The sequence below is a fragment of the Lissotriton vulgaris genome, chromosome 3_1, assembly GCF_964263255.1.
Source record: "Lissotriton vulgaris chromosome 3_1, aLisVul1.2, whole genome shotgun sequence".
Lineage (NCBI taxonomy): Eukaryota > Metazoa > Chordata > Amphibia > Caudata > Salamandridae > Lissotriton > Lissotriton vulgaris.
In genome coordinates, this window is record NC_141689.1 from 1,068,418,277 (window position 1) to 1,068,442,619 (window position 24,343).

Below are 24,343 nucleotides of genomic sequence, written 5' to 3' on the forward strand. Positions count from 1 at the left end.
GCAACTACGCCAACTGGTATTGGGAGCATTTAAGAAGATTATTTGCATATACAGCAAAATATTGTGATTAGAGAGTGCTCGGGGAGATCTTCTTATAGGAGAAGAACATGGGCTTACGGTGCAAATCATCTTTCAACCCACCTAGTTTAGCCATGCCGCCGGACGTCTTGACTTTTGAGAAGGCAGTCTGACAGGGGGTTGAGGAGTTGGGGATGGCACCTAAAAAGACCTTCCAAAATATCACAAAGGGTGAATTAGAAGCCCTCAAGGTTTTGTCCCAGGACGACTCCATCATTATAAAACCAGCTGATAAAGGAGGGGCCATTGTAGTCCTCCCAAGGGAGATTTATAGACAGGAATGCAAAAAACGTCCCTGTGATACCCGCCAGTACAAACGTTTGATGAGGTACCCCATGCAAGATGTCCAGGAAGAGATCGTCTTTATAGTGAATAAGGGTCTGGACAATGGGTGGATCACAAAGCGTTTTTTTTCTGGTCCAAAGAGAGCCATGAGCACCATACTTTTACATTCTTCCAAAAGTGCATAGGAACAAGTTCCCCATCCTGGGCGCTCGATAGTATCGGGTATAGGATCATGTTTAGAACCATTGTCAACATTTTGGGACTGTTTTTTCAGACACTTAGTGCAAAAAATGCCTTCAATCTGCAGAATACCAAAGATGTGCTAAATTTGATTGAGATGAGACGATGGAACTTCTGGTCACACTTGATGTTATGTCCCTCTACACTAATATACCTCAGGAAGCCACCCCAGGAGATGTGAAAAGTATCCTGAACGAGACCTAATGGTATGCTATGACTCCCAAAGACTTTGTACTTGAGCTGGTCCACCTTGAACTAACAAGGAACTCCTTTGAATTTGAGAGTGATTTTTACCGGCAAATACATGGGAAATCCATGGGAAGCACATTTGCTTCTAGTCTGTCCTTCCTGTATGTACACTCTTTTGAATCTTACAGAATCCGGAATGTTGACAACCACTTCCTGAATAAAATCAGACAATAGAAGCGATACATCGATCATGTCCTCTTAATCTGGACAGGGACTACTGATGAGGTACATGAGTTTGGGTCTTGTCTCAATGCACAGAACCCCTACCTCAGGTTTACTTTGAATGTTGGGGATGAGCAGCTTGCCTTTCTAGACCTGTCAACCATGAGAGAAAGATGGTGTCTTAATGAACAAGGTGTTTGATAAGCCCACGGTTCATAATAGCCTATTACAATTTAAGAGCTGGCACCCACGAGCCCTATGAGAGAATCTGCCAGTAGACCAGTTCCTACAGTTGAGACGCAACTGCATGGAGAAAAATTATTAAAATATCCATGCCGAAGAACTGACCAAAAAACTATCATCAAAAAACTATCCATGGAAATTGATTAAAAAAGCAAAGAAGAGGACACTGCACAACAACTGTGAGCAACTGCTGTTGCCACAACCGAAAAAGACATGTGAATGACTAATCTGTGAATCATCTTCAGAACCCTGTCTAACAAATTCACAGCCATGGTGAACAAGAATTTGAAAATACTCCAGTCCAGAGGTTTAGACATAAAACGACCAATGTATTCCTTTAGGATTTCAAGGAATATCAAAGATATAATGGTTCATACCAGACCAGAGAACAAGGGTCCGGCGACCCAACAAACCACGTAGTGGAACTTTCTGCCTCCCATGGGACATTCCCTTTCTGGACATTCCCTTTCTGTAGTGTATTTTGTTTCACAAGAAGGACAAATGAACTCGAACTGGAGACGCAAACACCAAGGAGACAGAAGAGTCTAAAAAACTGGAACTCCACTTATGTAATCTATATGATCAAGTGCCCGTGCAGGTTATTATACATTGGGATGACGATACAAACGGTATGCATCTGTATCGTAGAACTCCCCAGCACAGTTAGATGCAGAAGGGATGCCACAAAGTTGACTTCCCACTGCATTGAGAAAGGTCACACTTCGGACCACCTTGAGTGGTCTGTTATAGAACGACCATCACAGGAGCACACAGGCATGACACAAGCACTTCTCCTGTTAGAACACAGATGGATACACAGGCTCCACACAGACCAAGTCGGACTCAACAACGAAATCCCTTAGGGAAGTTTATTGACAGGCTGAACCCCCACACTGCTGATAAAAGAGAATATATAAAGTTGACATCACCTTTACCACTGTAGAACATACAATCAGATCTTGAGCCCCAGACAGGAAACAATACTGAAGTATAGACAACTGTTATATTCATTACCAACACTAGCCTGTTTTTTTAGTTTTATACCCTGACGAGGCCAGAAGGGATAATGAAACTCATAGACTATCTCCCCTTTAATAATCACGACCAGCAAGAGTGGAATGTGATTGCCTGCTCTTTATCAGTATTACGTCTTCTGCAACGGTTTGCACTGTTACCCACAGATGATAACATGCAATCAGATGGTGGCTTAATAGCATAAATTGCAAGTCTCCATACGATGGGTTGGATTTGGACCTGTGCTCTTTTGCCAAACTAGTTTTCCATTATACAAAGTAATTTTTTTATAAAACAACAGTCGCAATACAGCAATACTAATATTCACTCTAGTATCTATCGTGAGGCATTTTTTAATCAATTTTGGTGTCTTGTGGAGAATGTGGTTTTTTTCTATTTCCCAAGTGGGGATTCGAACCCTGCCCCGAATATAGATGAACTACTGTTCCCACTATTCAGCTGAACTATCATGGCAGGCGGGACAAGCGGCACTTCAATCTTTTAGCCACGCCCGCACCCCGACGGCAACCGTACAACTTAACTCCGCTGAAGATATGCACCACAACCTACGGGAGACTATTTGAGCCACTCCCTGCCTTGCTCACACTGTACCAACAGGCAGGGAGTGGACGGAGTAGGTGAACCAGCTTGGCAGTCCTTCTGATGAAGTAAGGGGCGGGGGCAGTTCCAGTACTGGTGATCCTGGGACATACGATATCAGCATGATTAGCTATGCTGTGTGGATAGTGAAGAGGTGGCTTTGTATGCTTGCACATAGATATGAGCAGTGACCATGGGAATTGTAGAGTTGCGCTCTAGTCTCCGCTCGCTACGTGATGACGTAGCACGCGCGGCGGCCATTTTGGGGCTCAGAGCGCGAGCACCAGACGGGGAAAATTATCGGAGAGCACCGGACGCCCGGCGCTCCCTTGCTGTGCGTGTGTAATAAATACCTGTGCACCTCTACCTCTGCCTCCAGAGTATTTACTCTAGTGCACAGAGCTTCTTTACAGTGGCGACGAAGCCTGGAAGAAAAAAAAGAAAAAAACTAGGAAAAGTCACGAAGGAAGAACCCAGCAAAATGGAAAGAAGTGGAGCACACAGAGCCCAGGTGACCACCACGTAGAGCAACAAGGAGAGGAAAGGAGGAAAAGAATACACAGAAATAGGCAGCAGGAGAGCGTGGCAGGGGCACAGGGCCACGCAGATTGAGCAGCAGAAGGAAACAGAAGAGAACCAGGTACAAGGGACAAAGAGCGACAGGAGCGGGGAGCGGGGAGCCAGGGATTGACCCCACTGTGACCCCAGTAGAACAAGTACTAAGAGACAAAGGAGGGGACACTAGATTGGGGTGGTCAATCCATGAGATAGCACCCGGACACGATTGACGCCCTGCCGGAGGCAGAGAGGAGCGGGGAAGTGGGCGCAGAGAGACCCCAACTGAACCAGGCGCACGGAGAGGGCACAAGCTCACGGGGCAGCCTGAGAGGTCCAGGGGCAGAACCAGAAAGACGTGCCGAAATGAGTGCGCAGGCGTCTTCACTCACGACGCCGATCCCGTTCTTGCCCAAACCAGGAGAACCTCTAATGAAGTGGAAGGACTGGAGAGAGTACTTCGCGAACTACATAGAAGCTCTGGCAGAGGAGAACGGGGAAGCGTTCCCCAGTAAGAGGAAGAGGAGGATACTCCGGCACAACTTAGGCCCGGAAGGGATTAGGGTCTTCCAGAATCTTGTGCCCACCCCCAGGCAAGCATTAGACGACGACGTGTTCAGACACGCAATAGAAGACCTGAACAACCACTATCGACCAGCAGTGTGCACATCCATTGACAGATACAATTTCTAGCAGAGGAAACAGGAGGCTGGCAAATCTATTGACGACTATGTTGCCGCGCTAGGGAAACTGGCGATAACTTGTAAATTCGGCGTCTTGCATGACGAATTCATAAAAGACCAGATGCACACCACAAAAAGAATGTCCAGGACAAACTATGGGTAAATGAAGACGCCACGCTACTTCATTTACCTCCATGAGCCCCACTCTTTTTAACGCCTATATGGAGCCCCTAGAGAGGATGGATAGTCCATCCCTTCGGTGTGCGTATTGTTACCCAACTGGTGGTCTCCCTTGAACACTCAGCGGGATCATCTTCCACCTTAGGTCCCTGTCTAGAGGCTGTTGCCAGATGGATGCAATCCTCATACCTCAAACTTAATGGGGAGAAAACAGACATTATGCTGTTGGGCAACCCCTCTCCATCTGCTCTAGCATCCATCTGGCCTCCATCTCTTGGCCCGCCTCCTCCTCCCAAACCCCAGATTAAGAGCCTGGGAATCTGGCTGGACAAAGCGCTTGATTTTTCAGCCCAAGCCACTAAAACCGCCTCCACTTGCATCGGGATGATGAAAAAGCTCCGTAAGGAGCTTCACCTGCTCCCATTCCAGGCCAGGAGGATCATGGTCCAGGCCCTGATCCTCTCTCGCCTGGATTATTGGAATGCCCTCTATATGGGAGCCCCAGCTGCAGTGACCCATAGGCTTCAGGTCACACAAAACTGTGCTGCCCGTTTATTGTACAACATCCCCCGCTGGCAGTCAGCTAAGAGCTTCATTGGCTCCCAGTAGTGGCCAGAGTGCAGTTCAAGGCCATGTGCATTGTGCACAAATCTTTTCACCGTACTGGCCCGGCAATTCTGCACCCTATAGCTACACCCTATGCTCCCTCCAGAGCCTTACGCTCTAGTTCTCTGCAACTTGTAACCGCCACCAAAATTAACAAAGCCCGTTGGGGCAGTCGTTCCTTTTCCCATACCGTGGCCATGTTTTGGAACTCCCTTCCCCTCTCCCTTCGAGAAATCAATAATCACTTGTCCTTCAGAAAGGCTTTAAAAACGCACTTGTTTGCAAAGACGTGCTGATCTACCCTGAGCCCGCCACCAGTATTCAGTCTAAAGCGCTGCGAGGCCTCCGGGTAGTTACGCGCTATATAAGTGCAATTTTCATTTCATTAAGGAAGTAATCGCCATGGTGAAAAAGGAAGAATTGTCCAAAAGGTGCGCAGATGCGGCAAAAAGAGAACCTGCCCTGAGGCCCATGGTGAACAAAGTGGATGATGCAGAACCAACAGGAAGGAACAAAGCCACGACGGCAGAAGGTAAAGGGCCAAACAGATGGACGGGGAAACCAATGCAGCAAAGCAAGTAGAACAGAGAAAGCACGAACATGTGCTACCGGTGTGGAAGCCAGTCCCATGCGACCCAGGACAAACATTGTGCGGCGTTCCGAGGGAAATGCATGTTCTGCGGATTAGTGGGACACTATGAAAAGGTATGCCGCCGCAAGATAAGAAGACCCACGGTGAAGTATGTGGCGCAGGATCCAGAGGAGGAAGAGGATAGAGAACAGGATGAAGAAGACACGGACTGTGTGTGGAAGGTCACGTACTGGGCATTGATTGCAGACGCTCCCGTAAATCACAACGTGACATGGTGATTGGATGAGTACAGATCAAGATGGTAGTGGACTCGGGCTCCCCGTACACCATCGTCCAAAGGACAGTATGGAGTGAGAATTTCAGACCCAGCCTAGGACCACAACTAGAACCACTGGATATAAGGCCAGTCACAGGTGAACCCATTCCGATGGTCGGATACAGAGTCTTAACCTTCGAGTTCAAAGGGGGGAGTGCTGAGTGCAAATTGTATGTAGCAGAGAGGGGTCCGTCGGTCCTAGGGTTGATGGATCAAGGTGACCTAGGTATACAGTTGGACACAGGAGGAGACACGGAAGTACTAATGACAGGCCAAGAGCGCTGGCCGGACATTGAGAAGATGAAGAGTGAATTTCCCAAGGTATTCGGCGGGAAAGTCGGCAAATTGGAAAAACTCACACATCGGATAGACCTCAGTGAGAACTCCACGCCAGTTTCCTACAAAGTAAGGAACATACCCATAGCGGTAAGAGAAGCGGTACAGCAAGAGTTGCACAGACTGGAGGATAACGGAATCATCGAACCAATAAATTGCTCAGAGTGGCTGGCTCCCATGGTGGTAGCCATGAAACCTAATGGCAAGGTCCGTCTCTGTGTGGACCTACGAGAGCTGAATAAATGCATAGTTGTGGAAAAATTCCAGCTACCACGTATCGAAGAGATGTTTGCAAAGACAAAAGGAGTAAAGTGGTTCACCACTATTGATCTCACTTCAGCCTATCATCAGATAGCATTGCACCCTGCAAGCCGGAAACTGACATCGTTTATAACACCCTTTGGATGTTACCAATTCCGCCGCATGCCCTTTGGCCTCGCATCGGCGGCTGCAGTATTCCAGAAATTGATGCACCGCTTGTTTAAAGACATTGAAGGAGTGCAGTACTTCCAGGACGACATATTGGTGATGGGAAAAGATCTAAAGGATCATGATAGGAAGCTAGACATGGTGCTTTGAGTCCTGAAAAGCAATGGCCTAACAGCTGAGTGGGAGAAGTGCCGGTTCGGAACGACCTCTGTCACATATCTGGGGCATGAGATCGGAGAACGAGGCATCAAGGCTAGATTATAGATACGACGTGGACTACATCCCAGGAACAAGAAACAAGGTAGCTGACTACCTTAGTAGAGCTTCAGCAATGGAAGAAGCCTCCGACAGCGCAGAAGAGAGTGAGGTGATGGTGGCCTTTACGGAAGATCCGGGGAGAGTGATAAGTAACCAGGAGTGGACTGAAGCGTATGGAGAAGACCGAGACATCGGAGAGGTCAAGGAGTGTATACTACAGGGATGGCCAGAAAAGAAACATTTACGGACAGCACTCAGTAAATTTTAAAAGGTGTGGGAGGAACTGTCAATTGGGGACAAGGGAACATTTTTGTACAGAGGAGACAAAGTAGTCCCACCGGCAACACTGATACCCCACCTGTTAGCAGTGCTACACAAGGGGCATCTGGGAATAGTAAAGACGAAGATGAGAACAAAACTAATGTACTGGTGGCCAGGAATGGACATCAAAGTAGAAAGACACGTAAGGGAGTATGACCAGTGTCAAAGAGCAGACAAGACCCTGACACTGCCAAGACCAGCTTTAGGGAAGTTTGCCAGCCCGATAAATCCCTGGGAGGAGGTGTCTATAGACATTCTTGGACCTATAGTAGACACCCAGGGTACTTCAAAATACCTGTTTGTCCTCGTCGATAGGTACTCGAAGTGGCCGGAAGTGCACATACAGGAAGAGATGGACACAGAAACAGTGCTTCGATTCCTTACCTCTACCTTCCTCAGAGAAGGTATTCCCAGATCCATCTTGAGTGACAATGGACAACAGTTCAACTCTGAGAAGTGGCACAAGTACATGGAGAGGAATTGCATCAAAACCAAACACACCTCCATATATCACCCAGCTGGAAATGGTCAAGTGGGGTGGTTTAATAGGGTCATAATGGGATCCATACAAGCAGCCATTACGATGGGCAAGGATTGAGAAAAAGAGGTCCAAAGTATGATGTGGGCCTACCGCATCACCCCCATGAGCACTGGGTACAGCTCCTTCCAGATCTTGAGAGGGCGAGACCCTTTCACCAAAGACAACCTAGCATGGAAGGAAAAGACAGTAACAAGCAAGTGGTCCCCAGCAGTGGTGCAGCACAATTTAGAGAGAGCCCAAAGGATATACGCTGAACATTATAACCGGAGAAGGAATGTGAAAGAAACAACCCTTGAGAGAAAGGAATGGGTTAGAGTCAAACTGGCAGTGCTGAGGAAAAAAGGGGACAGCAAATACAGCCAACCTCTGCAAGTAAAAGAGGTATACGACAGAGCAGCGTTACTCAGCGACGGAAATGTATGGTCCCAAGACCGCATGTCTAAATGTAATAAGATTCTACAATGGTTCTAGGAAGAAAGTGGGAGGACATCACAAGACCTGACACCACCGGAGGGTGAGGAGACAACCCCTGAAAGAGAAGGGAATCCTGGAGCAGGAGTGGGGAGTTTGGAGACAGTGACATTCCCATGACAGGAGAACATCTGGAAGTGGAGAGTGAGACCCCGAGGAGAGAAGGTCCCTGTAAGAAAGGGGACAAGGTGGTGAGCCCAGCAGAGAACAGTCCCAGGGAAGTTCCCACTACTCCGGTAAGGTGCACACGAGCAGGTAGAGCGGTGGTGAGGCCTACCCGATTTCAAGACTTTGAACTAGGAGAAGAAAAATAAAGTGCTTCGTACATAGACTGTATGTTTTCTATTGTTAATGCAAAAGGGGGAGATATGTAGAGTTGCCCTCTAGTTGCCGCGTGCTACGTGATGACGTAGCACACGCGGCGGCCATTTTGGGGCTCAGAGCGCGAGCGCCAGTCGGGGCAAATTATCGGAGAGCACCGGACGCCTGGCGCTCTCCTGCTGTGCGTGTGTAAGTTAATAAATACCGGTGGAGGTGTGCTGCCTTGCCTGCGGGCAACTTTGGAGCTTTGAAAATGTACAGGGAGGCCCGGCCGTGAAGGCGCGCACCACCCCTTGTCGTAGGGGTCCACGGGTCTCGGTGACTCCCGAGACCCATGTTGTCCAGCACCAGGGGATTGATGGCTCACCCGCCCCTTGGGGCCCATCCAGGGCACCTAATACAGTTAAATTATCGTGGCGGACATGCACTGCATGGCCCATAAGCCTTTGCGGTTTTTCACCTAAAAGCAGCCCATTTGAGGGTGGTTAATAACATGAGGTGGGCGTGTCTACTCCACGAATCTCCTGTCGAGCCTCTGATGAGGGCATTAGCCCAGAAACGCGTCAGGCTTCATTATGCGACACAAGGACTTTTATCACAGAAGGGCGGAGTGTAGCTTTTACCCTTACAATTGCTGCGAGGAATATGCTTGTGACAAGCTGCTGGAGTGTGCTTCCTTGCCTGCGGGCAGCTTTGGAGCTTTGAATATATATATATATATATATATATATATATATATATATATATATATATATATATATTCACTGAAAAAACCACAGGTTTCACACCAGTTATAGTTAGGAATTAGCATTTAAAAAACCTTTGAAATTCACTGAAAAAACCATAGGTTTCACACCAGTTATAGTTAGGAATTAGCATTTAAAAAACCTATTAAATTCACTGACAAAACCAGTTATAGTTAGCTGGAAATTTTACTGATATTAAACCAATGAAATTCCACGTTATAGTTAGTTGGACTCACTATAACTTGCGCGTGCAATGCACTGCTGATGACGTCACATATTACATCACTCATGACATGGTCAGTGACATCACTCATGACATCACTGATGACACCATCCAGTGAATATGTGTCTTTCTGAAAAATAAATATTAGTGAGTAATGTTTAAATATTTAAATATATATATTATTGTTTCACTTTGTGTATAAGTGGCTACATGTGTTGGTAAGTAGCTACATGCGTATGTATATGGGTTATTAGATGTTTCTCTTAGTATCAGTATGAGTGTCTATATGGTTTGGTGGGGGTATTACTTAGCACATAGATGCATGAGTGACTGACTCGCTGTTTGTATGTGTTTTGAAGACAGCATATGTGCAGGACTGTATGGATGGATGAGTGTGTATATGTGTTTGTTAGTGAGTGAATGACTGTCTCACTAGTGTCTTTATCAGTAACTACATATGTTTTAATCTAGTATATGTGAATATTGATGTATATAAGTGAGTATATGTGAGAGTAAGAGATTGTAAGAGTTCCTGTTTAAATAAGTATGTGTTTCTATAAGTGATTGTTTAAGAGAATAAATATGTGTAATTTTCAATACAAGTAAGGTGGAAGTGTGTGTATAACTCTATATTCAAATAAATGGATGTTCAATAGTTTATTTGCACGTGTGAGTATGTGTGTGAGTAACTTTTGGATGACTGTCGGTGTGTAACAGGATGTATAGGTGTATCACTTCATATGATAAGTGAGTATATGTATGAGTGACTATATAGAACTGTTGGTGAATGACTGGATGTGCATATAGATGGTGGAATTACTGAATTGCTTGTTGTAACTGATATGGGTATCTCCATTTTTTTTTAAATTTCAGTTTCTATTTTTGAATATGTGTTTCAAGGGTTACATTACAGTGAAAGGAGGTCTGTCACTATGTCACAAGGATGGTGTCATCAGTGATGTCATGAGTGATGTCACTGACCATGTCATGAGTGATGTAATATGTGACGTCATCAGCAGTGCATTGCACGCGCAAGTTATAGTGAGTCCAACTAACTATAACGTGGAATTTCATTGGTTTAATATCAGTAAAATTTCCAGCTAACTATAACTGGTTTTGTCAGTGAATTTAATAGGTTTTTTAAATGCTAATTCCTAACTATAACTGGTGTGAAACCTATGGTTTTTTCAGTGAATTTCAAAGGTTTTTTAAATGCTAATTCCTAACTATAACTGGTGTGAAACCTGTGGTTTTTTCAGTGAATTTCAAAGGTTTTTTTAATGCTAATTCCTAACTATATAAGACCTGAAAGCCCACCAGGAATCTCCAGTATGCGCCAGGGGACTGCATTGCAGAGAGGTGTAATGAAGCCACAACCCTTTTTACACCTCTCTGCAACGCAGCCCCCGTGCATGTTTGAAGAGGGGAAACTAATTCCCCTTGCATACTGGGGGCCCCTGGGGGCCTATTAGCCCACCTGGAACCTCCAGTATGCGCCAGGGGCTGCATTGCAGAGGTGTAATGAGACTATGCCCCTTGTTACACCTCTCTGCAACGCAGCCCACTGCCGCGTTTGCAGAGGGGGAACTAATTCCCCTTGCATACTGGGGGTCCCTGGGGTCAACTAGTCCACCAGGAGCCTCCAGTATGCGCGAGGGAGCTGCATTGCAGAGAAGTGTAATGAGGCCACACCCTTGTTACACCTCTCTGCAATGCAGGCCACTGGCGCCTTTGCAGAGGGGGGACTAATTCCCCTTGCATACTGGGGGTCCCTGGATCATATCTGCCCAAACACCGATATTCCGAACGATTGTAAATGACTTTTCTTGAGAAACATTTGGATTTGGATTATCATGTCCTATACTTTGGAATTTTTGAAAGATTGACTTTGAGGATGCTATAAATTACTCAAGTCTGCCCGAATTGTGTGGGTAAAATTGATACCTAGTCACTTTTAATAAGAATATACTTATGTCTCGTCTAACATTTGGAAGAAATATCTAGTTATATGACAACGGGATACCGACATAACTTGAAGGAAATAAGAACGCCCTGAAGAAGTTCTGTTGTACAGAACGAAACGTTTCGGCTGGCTGTGGTACATAAACTTAAGGAAAATAAAAGCATTTGAATATACACCAAGATTCAGCGCTTCAATAAGTACTCTAAGTGATATGATTTGATTGGACTCATTGTGAAAGTGGTGCTGTGCCAAACTTTGGAATATTCTCCACTACTCTCTACTACTTACTCTCTCCCACTCTCTACTACTCACTCTCTACTGCTCTCTACTACTCACTCTACTACTTACTCTCTACTACTCTCTACTACTCAGTCTCTACTACTCACTCTCTACTACTCTCTACTACTCACTCTACTATTCACTCTACTACTCTCTACTACTCACTCTGCTACTCTCTCTACTGCTCTCTACTACTCTCTACTACTCACTCTCTACTCTCTATTACTCACTCTCTACTCTCTACCTCTCTTCCTCTCTACCTCTACACCTCTACCTCTCTACCTCTCTCTACACGCACACATATAGACATATATGCATATATATATGTGCATATGCATTTATATATATGTATGTGTATATATAAAAAAACAACTAAACATTTTTTTTTCTAATCAGCTACTTTTAAAACTGTCATTCTTTTTCCCCATGGTACACTCCCCGGTACGCTTACCGGTGCGCGTACCGGGCGCTCACCCCGCGAAAATAAAAAAAAAATTTTTTTTTTTTTTTGCCCCGTGGGGCCCTTTTATGGCCCCCACATCAAACCTAGGGGGTCAAGGGGGGTCTACTCTGCCCCCTTATGGTCATTTCCCCCCTTTGTTTTGGCCACCTCTTGTGTCTCGATCCTACCGAGACACAAGATGGCGGCCGCTCCGGACTGTTTAGAATGTTTACAGACACCCCAGAGCCAATCAGCTTTCTCCGCGCAAGTCGCGTGACGCGCCCGGTGCGCGTACCGGTGCGCTTACCGGAGCGCTGCTATAGATATATATATTTTTTTGAACCTTAATTACTCAAAATCCACTGGAGCACATATCTTGAGACATAGCAAAGGCACATCGGGCTACCAGTCCCTACAATTTTGCCAAGTTTGGTGGAAATCCATTCAGCCGTTCGGGCTAAAAGTGAAATCGACCGCCCTATGGAAATTAACATGGGGAAAACGCGTTTTGGGACCCCCCTTTTATCTCGGCCCCCGCTTGACGAATCCCCCCCAAACTTTCAGGGAAGGACCGGACCGCCATGAGACCATTTTCCTGAAAATTTCAGGCAGATTCGTCAACCGGCGCCAAAGTTATTCAAAATAGAATGTTGAGATTTAACATTGAAAATTATCCTAACTATAACTACCTACTGGCGACCGCCAGTAGGTAATATATATATATATATATATATATATCTATATATATATATATATATATATATATATATATATATATATATATATTTTATATATATATCTATATTACCTACTGGCGGTCGCCAGTAGGTAGTTATAGTTAGGATTTTTTTCAATGTTAAATCTCAAAATTCTATTTGGAATAACTTTGGGGCCGGTTGACGAATCTGCCTGAAAATTTCCTCAATATGGCCTCGCGGCGCATCAGTCCTTCCCTGAAAGTTTGGGGGGGATTTGTCAAGCGGCCGAGATAAAAGGGGGGTCCCAAAACGCGTTTTCCCCATGTTAATTTCCATAGGGCGGTCAACCTCACTTTTAGCCCGAACGGCTGAATGGATTTCCACCAAACTTGGCAAAATTGTAGGGACTGGTAGCCCGATGTGCCTTTGCTATGTCTCAAGATATGTGCTCCAGTAGATTTTGAGTAATATAGGTTCAAAAAATATATATATCTATAGGAGCGCCCCGGTACGCGCACCGGGGCGCGTACCGGGCGCGCCACGCGACTTGCGCACGGAAAGCTGATCGGGTGTCTGTAAACATTCTAAACAGTCCGGAGCGGCCGCCATCTTGTGTCTCGGTAGGATCGAGACACAAGAGGTGGCCAAAACAAAGGGGGAATTGACCATAAGGGGGCAGAGTAGACCCTCCCTGACCCCCTAGGTTTGATGTGGGGGCTTTAAAAGGGCCCCGCAGGGCAAAAAAAAGTATTTTTTTTTATTTTTGCGGGGGAAGCGCCCGGTACGCGCACCGGGTAGCGTACTATGGGGAAAAAAGAATGACAGACTTTTAAAAATTGTATGTTTATTAATTGTTCTTTTTGTTGCTTTTTTTTATTTATTTTTATTTAAGTACCAACATGTAGGTACCAATGCAGAGTTTAAAATTTAATATACACCGTCTCCTTTGTAGCTATCTTGCATGTTGTTACAGAAGTTATTGTGGTATATGGAATTCATACCATAGTCTGTCAGGAAAACAGAAACAACATGGAGGCAGGAGATGATAAAGAGATGTTAAATACACATAGGAGATAATATAGTGGGAGAAAGGAAGTAACTATGAGCAAACTTACTATGTAACACAAAAAAGTTGCATAGTATATTTTAAGTCTCACTTTATATTATATCTATTTTGGTACTATTTCATAATTTACATATAAAAAAGAATAATGTCTCAAACAATTTTTAATTTTTAAATAAAAATTTATTGTTGTGATTTTTCAAAACTAAAAAGAATTTGCAACATTAATTCATCAGGTCTGTCCTCCTTTTCATTCCATGATTCAATTTCTTCTACACAATTAATTAAGTCTTGGTCCAGAGAGTGATCCAAAAAGTCTATTTCATCTTTGTCTTCCTTAGGATTGTTTTCCATATTAATTTCAAATGAAATATTAATTTCATTTTGTTGTCCTTCCATTTTCTTGCTGTAAATTGCATAAAAAATAAATATATCAGTAGAGATAGGGCACTGTTGGGTTTAAGTTCAGACAGGTACTTGTGAGTTTTAACAGTGAAGTTATCTTTGGGCAGTGTATGGTTTCAGGCAGGAAGTAGAACTATTAAAAAGTGCCTGTGATGAAGCCTAAGTAAATTCATAATTATACCAGAGAAGCCTAACTCAATCCATAATTATAATAGACAAGCCTATCTCAATGTCTAACTCTTACAGAGGGACAGCATTTAACTATCTGAAAATGTTTTCCCAAATTAACTTAAAGTGCATAACATAGTTCTCCTTTCAAATTAACAACTTACCTTCTTCAAAGTAGTTGAGGTTTTCTGTCAATTTTTTTTCCAAATGTACCTTAGGTAGTGTTAGTCAAAATGGCTGTGTTTCCCTCTCATTTTTCATATATATTCATGTACTTAACCAATCAAATGTCAGCACATAAAAGTACAAAATGTAAGTAACATTTTAATTGGTTGAAAATTCAAACAGTTTCATATGTGTTTTTGTCATGTAATTTACCTCAGGATATTTAGACAGGGCTACAGCCCAAATGGCTCAATGGAATACAACCAAATTTGGGTAAATGGTAGGGACTGCTATGTAGTAGGGCGTATTCTATATTTGGTGTAAGTGTCTCCAGTGGTTTTTCTGTAAATTACTTTCCCACCTTTTTTGGGGGAGCGCTTACCGGTGCGCGCCCCGGTACGCGCACCGGCAGCGCTACGGGAGTCCGCCATTTTGTGTTTCTGTAGAATTGATTGCCTGATGATGGTCTCACTGAGTTATCTCTAGAGACCGAAACGTCGACTTCTGCTTTATCCGAAAGAAAATAGTTCCACGTCTGGTTTTTTGGATAAGCTTAGCACAGGCTATACAGAGATCTTGATTAATTTTTTCTAACACCTGTCTCGTATTCCTGTGTTGTACATTTTGGTTTATTGTATTTTTCCCTGCTAAAATTGTAACTTTGATAAAATCTATTTTTTGCATATACACATGTCTATTTGTTTTTATGTCACTATTTGTCTTAATGTGAATTATTGTCATGTCTAAACAGTCTGAGTTATTTGCCTCAAATTATTGTAATTAACTTAGCCCAGGATATTTAAGTTACCTGCATCTGATTCTTCTATAAAATATAAAATATAAGTTAATCTTGAAAACAAACTCCTTTGGAGGCCCTTTACCCATTAGATCTGTAGAATTGAGACACAAGATGGAGGGCAAACAACATTGGGACTGGGTAGAAGGGGGCACGGTAGACACTTCCTGACCCTCTAGGTATTCTGAGGGGGTTCAGAAGGCTCATTTATGTCCCCCCCCCAAAAAACATTTTTACATTTTTCGCGGGGAAACCGCCCGGTACGCGCACCGGGAAGCGTACCAGGGAGCGTACCGGGGAGCGTACTTTGGTGAAAAATAGTGAAAAAAGTTAGAAAAAGAAAATCATTATGAGTGATCAGAGGTAGGGTAGCCCTGAAAAGAGCTTTTGGGTTCTGTGGCTGATTTAAGTACCTACAAGTAGGTTCCAATGCACAGTCTTAAATTCAGGAGGAATATTCTATTCCCCTCATCTGAGAAGTGCACACCATCTCCTCTGTAGATGTGTTGCATGTTGTAACGCAAGTTGTTGTTGTATATTGAACCCATTCCATAGTCTGTCATGTGAGCAGAAACAGATTTATTCACATGTTTCCGTGCTTTCTCAAATTGTGGACAAAATTGGTTGGACAAGTTCCATTTCTGTCTTTGGTATATATTGGAATATACCAAGGCAGTTTGCGGAAAAAGTGTCATCAATTGATCAAAGGTGTCCTTTAAAAGCATTTCCAGACCAACCCCAGTCATAGTGCCCAAATCATTTCCACCACAGTGCACTATTAAGAGGTCAGGGTTTGGCAGATGCAAAAAGGTTTTCACCAATGGTATCAATTGGTGACATCTCAATCCTCTCTGGCCAATCCACTTGATTTCCACATTTGATAAATCAAGGTTGTGATAATTTCTGCTTGCTGCATACCTTTGAGCCCAGTGGATGTAGCTATGTCCAATAATCCATACAGAATACATGATGTGAGAAGGTTCTGGTGCAGTCAGAGGAAGTGTGGGAATGAAATGGCAGTTGGAACAGTAGGAGTTTACAAAAAAAAAATTGTGGAGTTTCCCTGCTGTTGAATCACAAGCAATGATTGGTGGATTCAGATAGTAGAAAACTGAAAGTTAGGGTGCATGGTTGTGTTGTGTGAAAGAAGCAATTTGAATGGTTAAGAAAAAGTCACTAAAAGCAATAATGCCCTGGATAAGCTGCTGTATTGAGAGGTCAAACATCCTTGCTGACTTAATTTGCAACATTGTAGAATAAACTTTTGAACCTGAGAGTTCAGGTAGGAGGGAGTTGCTATGGTAACAGATAGAAAGGTCTGAGAGGGGGAAGGGTGTTGGTTTGAAAATAGTGAGGGAAGACTTTTGATTGGTTGAAATAAGGCATATGTGTGTAGAATTAGAGATTTATCTATGCCAGTCTTGGTTTCAGTGTATTGAGTGTACACCTTTTGCTCTGCTAAAGAAAAATTGGTGTGTGTGTCTGACACTGTTCTCAATCTCCCAAAGCATTTGTAAAGGTAAGTAATGATTCATTTAATTTAAATAGAGACTTGTTTGCTCTATGGAGAATATTTGGAAGCAGATAGTGAAGTTTCAGTAGTGAAATTGATTGCTTGTACATAGGACTTGTGCTGTGTTTGTAAAAAGTTATTTAAAAAAACGATTTTGGGGTAAAAGAATGGCTTTTATATTTTTGAGAAGTAATTAATAGTGTTTGCCTCATTAAATAGATATATTTGAATCTTTTAGAATTATGTCACTTGCATTACCTCAGATTTGGAAGCAGATTGAGATTCTTTTTTATTGGTTTGTGGCATGTTTTGGGGAAATGCTTGCTATGAACATTTGCAAGATAGGGGATTTGTATTTTGTGAAACAGTGAGGCTTCAGTAGTGAAATTGAATGCTTGTACATAGGTCCTGTGTTGTGTTTCTAAAATGTTATTCAAAAAACGATTTTGGGGGCAAATCAATGGTAATTACATTTGGGCTTCATTTATGATTGCTTTGTGCTGCCAGTGCATCATTTTAAACATGGGGAAAAAGTGACGCTCTGATGGCGCAAGGCCTTCCTAAATAAGGCCCTGAGTTTCTTTGCTGTTGGTTTGTTATTATTATTTATTATTAATCGGGTTTTATAAAGCGCAAACAACCCGGAGGCCTCGTAGCGCTGTGTACAGTCATACTATTAAAAGGGGAAGAAAGTTAAATGAACAGGTAAGTTTTCAGATCCTTCCGAAATTTTAGAAGGCTGGGTTCACTGCGAAGGAGAGTGGGCAGAGAGTTCCATTCCTTTGCGGCATTCCAGGAGAAGGAACGCCCACCCCATCTGGTACGTCTGATCTTATTGACAGTAGCCAGGAAAGCAGTACTAGATCGCAGTGATCTGTGAGGAAGGTAGGGGTTTGCTAGGGAGCAGATCATGGTAGGGGCAGTCTTCCACATGGCTTTGTGCATAATACACAAGGATTTAAACAACACTCTGGCCTTAATGGGAAGCCAGTGCAGTTTCCTCAGGGCCATGGTACCTGATTGCCGTTTGTTGAGGCCTAATAAAAGGCGAGCTGCGTCATTTTGAGTCACCTGCACTTCCTTATTGTGGAGGTGGGAGCCCCTAAATATAGGGAGTTCCCATAGTCCAAACGGGACAAAATAATGGCTTGCACCATTATTCTGCGAGCTTCAAAGGGGAGAAGTGGTAACACCTTTCTCAGCATACGCATGAGCCCAAAGCATATGGCGGACAGAGTAGTAGCTTGCTGCAGGAAGCTGAGGTTAGTGTCCAGCCAGATGCCTAGACTCTTTATATGGGACTTTGGTTGGGGCGGGGGGCCCATACACGGAGGCCAATCCAACAGAGGACTGGGAATGGCTGAGTTGCCTAGCATCATGAGCTCCGTTTTCTCGCCATTTAATTTTAAATGCGAGGTAGCCATCCACTGAGCAACCGCTACCAGACAGTTGCTTAGGTTAGGCGAGGAAGAGTCCGACTGGTTCATAGATACGACTAATTGCGTATCATTGGCGTAAGTCACTATGTCAAGGCCAAATGATTGCACTATATCAGCTAAGGGCTGCATATAAATATTAAAAAGAGTAGGGCTCAGAGCAGAGCCCTGGGGCACACCTTGATCCAAGGGTCAGATTTTTGAATAGGTGGTGCCCTCAACAACCTTAAAGGAGCGGTTCTCCAGAAAAGACTGGAGCCAGTGCAAGGCCTTCCCAGAAATTCCCATTTGAAAAAGACGGTGAAGGAGAATGTTGGTGTTGACAGTGTTGAAGGCGGTTTGTGTCTTGCTTTTTGATAATGCTTGCTATGAACATTTGCAAGATAGAGGATTTGTACTTTGGGAAACAGTGAGGTTTCAAAAGTGAAATTGAGTGCTTGTACATAGGTTCTGCGCTGTGTTTCATAAATGTTATTCAAAAAACGATTTTGGGGGAAATCAATGGTATTTTCATTTGGCCCTTATTTATGATTGCCTTGTGCTGCTGGTGCTTCACTTTAAACATGGGAAAAAAGTGACGCTCTGGTGGCGCAAGGCCTTCATAAATAAGGCCCTGAGTTTGTTTGCTGTTGGTTTGTTTTTTGCTTTTTGATAATGCTTGCTATGAACATTTGCAAGATAGAGGATTTGTATTTTGGGAAACAGTGAGGTTTCAAAAGTGATATTGAGTGGTTGTACATAGGTTCTGCAGAGTGTTTCTTAAATGTTATTCAAAAACGACTTTTGGGTGCAAATCAATGGTATTTACATTTGGCCCTTATTTATGATTGCCTTGTGGTGCCGGTACGTCACTTTTAACATGGGAAGAAAGTGACGCACTGGTGGCGCAAGGCCTACATAAATAAGGCCCCGAGTTTTTTTGTTGTTGGTTTGTATCTTGCTTTTTGATAATGCTTGATATCAACATTTGCAAAATAGAGGATTCGTATTTTGTGAAATAGTGAGGGTTCAGTAGTGAAATTGAGTGCTTGTACATAGGATCTTCGCTGTGTTTCTAAAATGTTATTCAAAAAACGATTTTGGTGGTAAATCAATGGTATTTTCATTTGCCCCTTATTTATGATTGCCTTGTGCTGCCGGTGCATCATTTTAAACATGGGAAATAAGTGACGCTCTGGTGGCGCAAGGCCTTCATAAATAAGGCCCTGAGTTTGTTTGCTGTTGGTTTGTTTTTTGCTTTTTGATAATGCTTGCTATGAACATTTGCAAGATAGAGGATTTGTATTTTGGGAAACAGTGAGGTTTCAAAAGTGATATTGAGTGGTTGTACATAGGATCTGCGCTGTGTTTTTTTAAATGTTTTACACTGCCTTTCTTTCACTTTGTTTCATCGCTGTTCCTTTACTCCACTTCTTTCACAACTCCTCAATCCAATTTCAACTGTCTGCATTTCCTCTCTCCCTTCCACCACTTTTCATCTTTCTCACATTCTCTCAGTACCACTGCTTTAGTTCTCTTCCCCTCTCTTTCCTTCTTTTGCTCCTTCACTCTTTTTCCTTTCTCACTCATTGTACTGCAGTTCACTCAGTCCTTCCCTTTGTCTTTCTGTGTACTTACTCTCTCACTCCTATTTCCTCTATCGTTCTATATTAACCTCATTCCTTTCATCCCTTCACTCTGTGACTCCCCTTCACTCACTCTCAGTCATCTTCCATTCCACTTTCTTATTAATAGTTCCTCATTTAGACTCCTCTCCTTTTCACTCATTTTCCTTTTACTTTCTTCTCTTTCCTGATTTCGTTTTGGTATCTCGCATTCTTTTAGTATCTTACTTATCTTCAGTAATTTGTTCTCTTTCTATTTCTTTTTCCCTCTTTTTTCTTTTTCTACATTACTTTATTTCTTTTTTGTATCCTTCACTATTGTTTTACTTCTTAGTACACTTGTTTTGATTTTTTACCTCTTGACCTGTTTCTTCTATTTTAAAATATATATTTTACTAATTATAACTTGTTTTTTCTTTTGTCTTTCACAGATACAAAGTGTAGTTTAAAGATGCAAGTAAGTTTTCATTAATTATATGGTAAGTGTGACTACAAAATGTAGTTTATCATCACCCTTTGTTTTAACCTCACTACTTTTCTTTCACCCTACCTCACCCCTGTTTTCTTACTCTGCTTCCCTCACCTATTCTTATCCTCCATATTAACTTCTCTTTTCCTTACTTTCCTACCACATTCAACTTCTTTCAGTGCCCCTGCTCACCTACACTCCCTCTCTTTCCTTTTTTTCTGCTTCACTTAGTCCCTTTCTGGCACTCCTTCCTTTACTCTCTCTGTTCTTTCTCTCTGTCACTCCCCATGTCTTACCCTTATTTACTTTTATCCACCCTCTTTCACTCCTCTTTACTTACACTCACTGCTATTTTCTTTCCCTCCGTCACCACTGTTCCTTTTCTCTGGTTCCGTCACTACCTTTCATTCCTCATCCTTTACTCTCCTTCCTTTTACTCTCATCACCCATTCACATTCTCCCAGAACATCTGCTTTAGTTTTCTTCCTCTTTCTTCTCTTCTTTTGCTCCCTTATTCATTTTCCTTTTCTCAGTTACTTCCTCCTATACCTTTTCTCTGTTTTACTATCTATTACACAGTCCCTCAGTGTTTCTCCCTCTAGCTCTCTTTCTCTTTACACCACTCTCTTTGTCCCCATTCCTCATGCTCACTCCTTCATTATTTTTTTTTCTTTTTTTTTGTTGGTGCGCTGACGGGACGCGCCCCGGTACGCGCACCGGGAGCGCTCCAGAGTGAAATATAAAAAAATATATATACTTTTAAAAAACAAAATATTATATTAATATACAATATAGGATTCCTTTTTAGAAAAACATACCTTTTTAGGCTATAGATATTTGCGAAAAAATAACCTTAGAAATTCACTAAAAAACACATAGGTATGAGGCCCTATAAAAAGTTAGGAATTAGCAGTTAAAAGACCTATGAAATTCACTGACAAAACCATAGGTTTCACACCAGTTATAGTTTGGAATTAGCATTTAAAAAACCTATGAAATTCACTGAAAAAAACATAGGTTTCATACCAGTTATAGTTAGGAATTAGCATTTAAAAAACCTATTAAATTCACTGAAAAAACCATAGGTTTCACACCAGTTATAGTTAGCTGGAAATTTTACTGACATAAAACCAATGAAATTCCCACGTTATAGTTAGTTGGACTCACTATAACTTGCGCGTGTAATGCACTGCTGATGACATCACATATTACATCACTCATGACATGGTCAGTGACATCACTCATGACATCACTGATGACACCATCCTTGTGACAGAGTGACTGACCTCCTTTCACTGTAAAGTAACCCTTGAAACACATATTCAAAAATAGAAACTAACATTTACAAAAAAGTGGAGATACCTATACCAGTTACAACAACGAATTCAGTAATTCCACCATTTATATACACATCCACTCATTCACCAACAGTTCTATATAGTCATTCATACATATACTCACTTATCATATGTAGTGAGACACCTTTACATCCGTTAATACACCGACAGTCTTCCAAAAGTTGCTCACACACATACTCACACATGCAAATAAACTATTGAACATCCATTTTTTTGCATATACAGCTATACACACACTACCACCTTACTTCTAAGGAAACTTACACATACTTACTCTCTTAAACAATCACTTATAGAAACACATACTTATTAAAACAAGAACTCTTTCAATCTCTCACTCTCACATATACTCACTTATATACATCAATACTCACATATACTAGATTAAAATATATGTAGTTACTGATAAAGACACTAGTGAGACAGTCATTCACTTACTAACACATACATATACACACTCATTTGCCCATACAGTCTGGCACATATGCTGTCTTCAAAACACATACAAACAGTGAGTCAGTCATTGATGCATCTATGTGCTAAGTAACACCCCCACCAAATCAAACAGACAATTATAAAGATACTAAAAAACACATCTAATAACCCATATACACACACATGTAGCTACTCACCAACCCATGCAGCCACTTATACACGAAGTGAAACACTGATACAAACATTTAAATATTTAAACAATACTCGCTAATATATGTATTCACTATGATACACTTAATAAGCCAGTTAACCAATCAATTTAAAAAAAAACATCCATTAAGACACTTATTGAAACATTTTTTCTTCCATCGACATTTTCATATACATATATAAAACATGTTTATTTTTCAGAAAGACACACATTCACTGGATGGTGTCATCAGTGATGTCATGAGTGATGTCACTGACCATGTCATGAGTGATGTAATATGTGATGTCATCAGCAGTGCATTACACGCGCAAGTGAGTCCAACTAACTATAACGTGGGAATCTCACTGGTTTTATGTCAGTAAAATTTCCAGCTAACTATAACTGGTATGAAACCTATGGTTTTTTCAGTGAATATATATATATATATATTATTTATATATATATATATATATATATATATATATATATATATATATATATATATATATATATATATATATATATATATATATATATATATACATTCATATATATATATATATATATATGTGTGTATATATATATATATATATGAATGATGAAATAGCTACACTATATGAAGAGTTAGAAGAGTTAGAGACCCTAGGCTCAGAAGATGAAAGAACCAAGCTCCTGGCTGAGATGACTGCCCGGCTGAAAAAGGAAGAAGAAAAGATTATTATGAGAAAGACGTATAAATTTGCCAGAGACAGACAAGATTACGATCTAGGGCAGATATTTACTTTTTCAAGAAAATATGATGGCATACGCAAGGCCACTGGCGGTGCCACTGGAAACGTACACTCAAAATAACGGGGCAGAAGAAACTACAAACAGGTGCATCCAGTGCTTAATTTGTAAAATATGAAGTGCAGGTGCTGAAATTTTTGTCGGAGGCCACGCCCGCTTTTTTGGCTCCACCCACTCCCTCCGCTAGCTCCACCCACTTACTTTATTAGCTTGACCCACATCTTCAAGTGGCACTGCTAAAGGTCAAATAGAATACCTGATATGAATTTCAGAAAATGAGCCTTCGTAAGGTTTTGATAGGAGGTTCCCCGTGAACCATTTTGAAAAAGACTAAAGCCAATGTCCATTTAAAGCACAAGTTTGGAATAAATTATCTAAAACCAGTAATGTAGCTGGTCACAAGAATCCTTCTGTGTTCATTTATTTCACAAAGAAACAGCTCACAAATGACTGTGATTACTCAGCTGCACCATGTGTATGCTGGGACTGTTAATGTGACTTCCTGAGGCTTTTTTCTTTAAATAGTGGCAATAGTGAGGGTTGAGTAATTGAAGATCATTCTCTCTTAATGCACGTGCTGCTATCAGTGACGGAGTGTGAATGACGGCTGATGAGGGGTATTCGTGCAAATGCAGGAGGGATACAAAGCTGGAAGATGATCTACAGGCGTGGGCTTCACTGCTGGCTGACTTACTTGACCTATCCAATTCTAGACAAGAAGACCACCCTAGATTATTGCTATTTACGGTCCTACACTGTGATGCTATAATGTGCTAGACATTTGGATATAATTCTGAGAACCAGTTTAAGTGGTTATGTCGGGATCCCCAAAAACCCAGATGTATACAGAAGGCATGATCATCTATATAAAGTTATCATTCCAGGTTTTCAGTTGTTTCCTAGTGACATACTGACATGGTATTATTACTCCAATATGCATATCAGGTACAGATGGGTAGAGCGAGGGTGTGGGGGATTATAATAACACTGTTCTTAACATGCCTGTTTTCCACAGATATTGTATGTTGCTGTGCCATTAAAGATTATACAAAAAAAACCTCATTCAGGTGAAGCATGCATTTGTGACGCCAAATTACTGAATTGAAAAACAACAAACGAAT